The sequence below is a fragment of the Budorcas taxicolor genome, chromosome 17, assembly GCF_023091745.1.
Source record: "Budorcas taxicolor isolate Tak-1 chromosome 17, Takin1.1, whole genome shotgun sequence".
Classification (NCBI taxonomy): domain Eukaryota; kingdom Metazoa; phylum Chordata; class Mammalia; order Artiodactyla; family Bovidae; genus Budorcas; species Budorcas taxicolor.
Window position 1 is genome coordinate 6,432,302 of NC_068926.1, and position 6,174 is coordinate 6,438,475.

At 46.1% G+C, this 6,174-nt stretch overlaps 1 non-coding gene across 1 annotated transcript; it reads left to right on the forward strand.

Moving 5' to 3' along the window:
- Window positions 1–257: 257 nt before the first annotated feature.
- On the forward strand, window positions 258–363 carry LOC128062681 (U6 spliceosomal RNA). The gene has a single exon (XR_008200835.1). It is a non-coding gene; the product is annotated as a U6 spliceosomal RNA (small nuclear RNA).
- Window positions 364–6,174: the final 5,811 nt, after the last annotated feature.

Sequence of the window (6,174 nt, forward strand, 5' to 3'; positions counted from 1 at the left end):
ACAGACATTTACATGCCACTTTCAAAAGGCTCAGCAGCATGAGGTCAAAGAAATTCCTTTTATATTCTATAATTCACCATTGCTCTGAGCTCTGACTCTTTCCTCCCTCTTTTACTAAAGAACACAGGTAACAGCTAAATGAATTTAGCTAACACAATATCTCTGAAGGACTGAGAGTCTTATCCTCTGCCTAGTCCAGCTCTCATATTTAAGTCCACATGAGAACTTTGTTTTAAATTTTGATTCTAGGAAAAGCTTTGTTTCCTTTCCAATAAGAAAAACTACACTGGAATGATACAGAGAAGATTAGCATGGCCCCTGCACAAGGCTGACACAAAAATTAATGAAGTGTTCCATATAAAAAAAAAAAAAAGAAAAACTATAGAACTTACTAAGTTCCCCCTTTCACCATGGCTACCAGGAAGCTCGGATCATGCTTAAGATTCAACTGTGGCAATTTTATTGGTCCTTATGCTTATAATTACTGTTCCCTTGGTTTGGTCCTGATTTTCTATTTCCTATTTGTACTTATGGCTCTGTGCATTTACTTTTGTTGGAATTACTGTGCCTTCTTTGGGAAAAGAGAGTATAAATTTTTAAAATGCAATTCTGCTATACGTCTTTGAACTGAGTTTCTCAAACTAAGAATTCCTAAATAACTCCTGTCCTTGGTCATTGTTTTAGTAGCCTTCGTCACTCTGACGTGACAAGACATAGTCTTAGCACCTCTAGCCTCCACAGGAAGTAGCGTGAAGGCAGAGTGCATTATTTATCTATTGCTACACTTAAGAGTTTAGCAGCTTAAAACAACCAACATTTATTATCTCACACAGTCACTGTGAGTCAGGAACATGGGGGCAGCCAAACTGGGAGACTCTGGACTACAGGCTCTCTTGAGATTTCAACCGAAATGCTGCCTGGGGCTGCAGTCAGCTGAAGGCTTGGCTGAGGCTGGAGGGTCAGTTTTGAGGGAGGCTGTCCTACCCACCCCTAAACCCAAGGCCAGCCAGTGATCCAAGAGAGAGAGCAAGGCGAAGCCTCTTGCCTTTTATGTCCTAGTCTCGGGTCACACAGCATCACGTCTACCACTTTCTATTCATTAGAAGTGAGTCATTAGTTGGTACAGACCAACCACACACCAGAGAGAGGACCAGCACCCTGTAGGATGGGGAGAGTATCAGAAAATCGGGGGACATAGTTTTAAAACACTGCTCAGAATATAAAGCTATTTTCTTTTTTTAAATTTAAATTTATTTATTTTAATTGGAAGCTAATTACTTTACAATATTGTATTGGTTTTGCCATACATCAACACTAATCCGCTATTTTCATTTTTCAAAAAGTACATACATGTACCAAGGCGCAGCTTGGTATCCAACCTGCCTTCACCTAGATGCAAACCAGGACAGAAAAAAAGCTTGAAAAAGAAAATGCTTTTCCTCAATGTATGTGCTGCTGGCAAGCATCCTGCAAAGGCACGGCTCCAAAGAAGTTCCAAACACAGGCATACGTGGGAGAGAGAACATGTCCCCAAATGGAGAGGGAATAAGAGAGAGACACCAGACACTGCAAAAGGAAAGAAAAAGCACTACATTTCTAGCCAATCTGAAAAGCCAGCCTCACTTGAGACCAGAAGGGGAGCCCAAAGCCAGGGTGATAAGGTCTAATGTATCTATAAATTACTTCATCTTTTGTCAAGCCGTCTAGTTAGACCCCAGGTGGGAAAAATGAGTGGTGACTCAGAAAGCAAGGCTGGTGATAAGAGCTGAGTTCATCTCTGGAGGTGATGAGGGATGCTGGTGAGAGGAGGGGGAAGGGTTCATCGCAGCTAGAAATGTAATCGATGTTGCCAGGAGAAATCGAGTGACTCCACTCGGCCCAGTGTGTCCCCCTGCTGTTCTGGATGCATGTCGCAGATGCAGTTAGCGTTTCATTAGTCTAGAGATTGGCCCCTCATAGTGAAAGAGGCGAAAGGAAGGCAGGGACACTTTCTAATTCATCTTGCTCTGCTCGCCTTTGAGAGCTAACAGCTAGTGTTGAGGTCGATTCACAAGATACTCAGATTTTCTTCTCCTTAAAGTCATCTTTGCTCTTGTGAAATTGCCATAAAATACTCCAATACGCACCAGCTAAGTAACCAGCTCGGTGAGGTGTGGAACATCCTTGTCATGGGGGAATTAACTAGCCTAAAATACGGACAAGCCAGGGAGTATATCATAGATTAAAGCATGCGGTTTAGAGCTTTTTTTTTCTGTATTAAGAAATCCAGGTCCCTAAGGATATTCCATTTTTTCATTCAATCGAACTTAACTGCACCTGGACCCCACCCCCTGGGGCCACCTCCCCACCCCCACCCCCACCGCATCCATGTGCCGACCCAGCAGAGGGCACCTCCCTTGTGGGTGCGGACTGTAGGTGTTTTCCTTTGGAAAGAGATCCCACAATAGGGATGTGGCATGAGAGGCAGAAATGGAGACGAAGAAGGAGAAATGAACACAGGGGTCTTAAGGTGGCAGTCCCTGGTAAAGGGGACCGTGTGTTGTGCGTTTTTGGGCTTTTACCCCTCACTGGCCAAGAGTCCACCTTTCTAGGTCCCATGGGAAGTGCATCCGTGCGGGACTCTGGGGCAGGCACCGGATGCACCAAGGAAGAGAAGCCTTAGGGCAACCGAGGTGAGGCCCGGCTCGGGGGTCGGGGGTCGGGGGAGAAGCGAATTGCTACAGTGGTGACTCACTGGAAAGGTGAACAAGGCTGTGAGACAAGGCCCTGGAGGAGCCAGACAGTGACCAGAGCAGAGGACGAGATGGCAGCTCAGAGCCATTGCTTTTGCAGTCATCTAGCCAGAGGTGGGAGAAGGCAATGGCAACCCACTCCAGTGTTCTTGCCTGGAGAATCCCAGGGACGGGGGAGCCTGGTGGGCTGCAGTCCATGGGGTTGCACAGAGTCGGACACGACTGAGCGACTTCCCTTTGACTTTTCACTTTCATGCATTGGAAAAGGAAATGGCACCCCACTCCAGTGTTCTTGCCTGGAGAATCCCAGGGACAGGGGAGCCTGGTGGGCTGCCGTCTATGGGGTCACACAGAGACGGAAACGACTGAGTGACTCAGCAGCAGCAGCAGCCAGAGGTGATAGGGACCTGACTTCAGACTGTATCTGCAGGGACGGCAACAGATTCAGAGAGGGCCTTGCAGACTAGATGTGGGGAAGAGAGACAAAGGCACCAAGACTGAGGCTTCTTCCCTGGGTTCTCCCCCGGCTACCTGGGTAGCAGGTAAACCATGGACTGGGTGGAGGAGGAGGACGGGACCCGAGAAGCCTGGGGAGGGCTGAAAATCAGGGCGGAATCTGGCAGTAATGGAGACCAAGGCTTAGGGAAGGGACTGCAAAGTGCCAACAACTGTCCAGTTGACGTGCGAGACTGTAAATTACATTTCACAGTGGCCTCCACACTGCGGGATGTCGACAGTTTACGCAAACCAGATGTAGGAACCAGTCATGTTGACAGCAGATCTGATCCCAGCTTGGGATTTTGTTGTGTGGTTCTGGAAGGACAGAGAAAAATAAAGATATGCAAAGAGTATGAGAAACCCTAGACCATTTATTACATTTTTTAGGAGGGGTTCTTTTGGATGATGTTTGCAACTTTTTCACATGCTCTAGATTCTTACTGCCTGTGTGAAATCTCTCAGTTGTGTCCGACTCTTTGTAACCCTATGGACTGCAGCCGACCAGGCTCCTCTGTTCATGGGCTTCCCCAGGCAATAATGCTGGAGTGGGTTGCCATTGCCTCCTCCAGGGAATCTTCTCGACCCAGGGATTGTACCCGGGTCCCTAGTGTCTCCTGCATTGGCAGGTGGGTTCTTTACCACTAGCATCACTTATATTCTTAAATATATGTAATATGATAATTTCTCCTGTCTGTAACGCAAAAAAGAAAAGTAACGTATCTGACATTGGTGAGATTCATTATTCATGATCTCCCTCACCCTCCAATTTTCTATTTTTTTTTTTTTTAAATGGCATTGACCAGAAGTCCCTAGCTGGCTTCCCAGGCATCAAAGATGAGCTCTTGAGTAACTTCTTCAGAAGGGCTGAGGTAATGAAAGTTTACAGGGTGTGTCTTGACTTGGCTGCCCAATGTTGGTACTCAGCTGTTCTGGAAATGATGGGTGTATAAAAGCCAAAAGGGCCCTGAGCCACCCTTCCTATTTAGCGCTCCATTGGCAAGGCTTTGCTCTGCAGTCATGTTCTGGTTTTTCTTTTTTCATCCTCTGAGTTTTTCTCCTCATTTTCCCCCGTCTTCTTGCCCTTCTCTGTCCCTGCCTCCTCCAGTCCCTAGTGCTAAAAGAATATACCTGAATCCCCCACAGCATGTCCCTGGAGGTCATCTCCTGGAGTACCACACGGGTTTTACAACCGCTCCAATTACCTGGAAGGGAGCTGAGCCCTGGGGTCCACGGGGCTTCAGACAGGCTCCCTCTGCCCCACGAGGTGTGCTCTCGTTCAGGCTGGGGGCCACTGCTGTGCCCCATGCACGGTCACAAGCAGGGGGACCATGAGACCTTAATCCAACTCTGCTGAAGCACGAAGGCTTTTGTGTTTTAAGGCCTTCCCTGTTTGTATGAATATTATTCCATCTTGAGTGAGTTTTCAAACCCTTGGCATTTGCTTTAAAGGTAAGTTTCCTTTGAAGACTGGTGGAAATTTCAATCACATTCATATTCATAGTCAAGGAATGAGTGGGAACTAAAAATATCAGCATTTTGGATTTTTTTTTTTAAATTCTGAAGCCCTGCACGGAAATTCATCCAGTCCTCTGAGGGAGGGGATCTGGCTCCCCGGCCACTGGCACGTGACCTCCCCACCCCCCGGCACACAGCCTCGGGGTTAGCCCCTGGCTCTGGGATGCTGCTCCAAGGCTCTCCTGCTAAAGCACCCAGCAGTCTTCAAGGCCATCTTTCTAAACACGTAAAATGAAACTTCCTAAATACATTACAGATTTAACAGGTGAGACAATTTGGCTACAGAAAAACCTCAGAGCAGTCAGGATGTTCGCGTATTAAAAGCCAAATTAGCTGACAAGTATCATCTCCCCTGCATGTGATGTCCAGCAGCTGTAAAACTTATTAGCGAGGCGTTGTGGCTGGAGAGAACTCCGTGATGCTTTCAAGCCCACGTTCATTACTTGCAGGCTGGTTCTGCCTGCGCCCTCACAGGGCGGTCAGAGTCTCTGGATGTGAGCGACCCCAGTGAGTGTGGGGTTGCAAACATTTTCCTTGAAAGGCAGTTCTAGCACAGATACTGATTTACCACTGATGGCTCTCATGAATCCTTCTTTCTAAAAGAGGAATGGTTCCTTTAAAAGAAAAAAAAATCTCTGAAATCTGTTAAAATTTTTTAAAAACCATATCTGTCTTTTGGAATATGATTTAAATTAAGACAAGATGACTCTGTCTGACAATGCCTCATTAAAAACAGACATACCTTAAGAAGGCCAGAAGTTTGGACGTGAAGAGGTTGGACACACAGCATCCCTGTTTCTGGAGCTCTGCTGTGCCCAAGACAAAGGCAGTTGGAGAGGTTCTCTATTTCTTTCCCAACAGGGTCAAGTTGCCCCTTGGCAGTGTGGGTACATTTTCCGATTGACAGGCTGAGTTAACAGTCCGTAGCCAAGGTAATAACCATTGGGTAGGGCCATATCAAAGCCAATTATTAAAGTTAATTAATAGGAAGCTTAATGAACTTATCAGCCACCCAATAGTAGAGAAACTGCCAAAGGTCACTTCAGAACAGGTCAGTCCTCTGCTGTTTTATTTTAGGTTAAGGACAAAGCAAGAAAATATTTACCAGTGAAACGGAACAAAAGGGAAAATTGCTCAGGATCAGAGGCACCATGGTAACATTCTCTTCTGAAATATTCTGAGGCCAGGAGACAAGTGATAATGATAACAATTTCTGGTAAATTGTATTAGATAATGCTTGTCACAGAGACACAAGCAACGGAGCCATTGTTTCCTTACTATGAACTTATCTCTTCCTTTCATTTAAAATCTGAGGGAAAGAAATGCAACCACATGAACACTAGTTGCTTTGTGGATCAATTGCCTTAGAGGTTTTTGCCAACGCAGAAGACATAATGCCCAGTGAAATGAAAACACTGATGATCACAGT